The sequence below is a fragment of the Charadrius vociferus genome, unplaced genomic scaffold (genome assembly GCF_000708025.1).
Source record: "Charadrius vociferus isolate BGI_N301 unplaced genomic scaffold, ASM70802v2 scaffold266, whole genome shotgun sequence".
Classification (NCBI taxonomy): domain Eukaryota; kingdom Metazoa; phylum Chordata; class Aves; order Charadriiformes; family Charadriidae; genus Charadrius; species Charadrius vociferus.
Window position 1 is genome coordinate 1,524,206 of NW_009649114.1, and position 1,019 is coordinate 1,525,224.

Consider the following 1,019-nt stretch of genomic DNA (forward strand, 5'->3'; position numbering starts at 1 on the left):
AAATGTTGAAAGGAGGAAAAAAAAAAAGTGCCTTTGGTGAGGCACTGCTTCTTTATTTATTGCCTTTGTCCAACTTGATGTAAAACTCGGCAGCATGCGATGTGTCTGGCTCTGTAAGAGCCTCCTGCGTGTCTTTCATGGGGGCATTGGAGGTGTCTGTGCCCTTGTCTCATGTGCCGCACATCGAAGCTCCGTTGCACTATTGCCGTGTGTTCGCTGGCCCTTTCCCTTTTCCAGGGGGTGTGTTTTCCCTGCTTTCCTTCAAAGTGGTCTCGACAAAACCATTAAATTAAAAGCAAATGTTGGATCTGAGTTGTTACCTTGATTGCTGTACCATTGAGCTGCCTGGGCTGGTGCCTCCTGCGCTGCTCCCAGCGGGATGGGGCTGTGCACGGTGCTGCATCTCGCTCCGGTACAGATGAGCGTGAGTTATCTGTGGACACATGTCCTGGGGGGTGTCACACCTCTGTGCCGCGTGTGCTCGGCCCCTCCAGGGCTCCAGCACGTACCTCTTCTCCAGTGCTGGGGCTGCTGTGTGGGCTTAAACTGGTGCCTCCCCCAGTGCTGTGTGGCGCTGAGCTGCGACTTGGCACATCCCTTAACCTGGAGGTTGAAGAGGTGTAGATTTTAAGGCTGAGCAGCTGCTGCTGTGTGACCCACCGAAGAGCGGGGGGCTAGCTGGGGGCAGGACTGGCTGTTGGGGTACCACGGCACTGGGGTGGTGATGCTGCCGGTGCTGTGCCCCAGACCCGCAGGGCAATGAACAAGCAGAGCCCAAAGTTTAGGGGAAAGCTGCGATGGAGATGGATGTCTGCTGGGAGGATGATGGACTCCGTTCCCCCTGGGTCACATCCTCCCCCTCTCACAACGCTGGTGGTGCCATGGGGTTAGTTTTTTATATCTGCAGGGCTTGGCGGCAGGATCTGCGTCCTGTGCAGCTGCCGTCTCCCCTTATGGTGCCTGCAGGTGCCTCTGCTGGAGGAAGGATGGAGGGAGGCAGAGCCCCGGCAGCCAGAGCC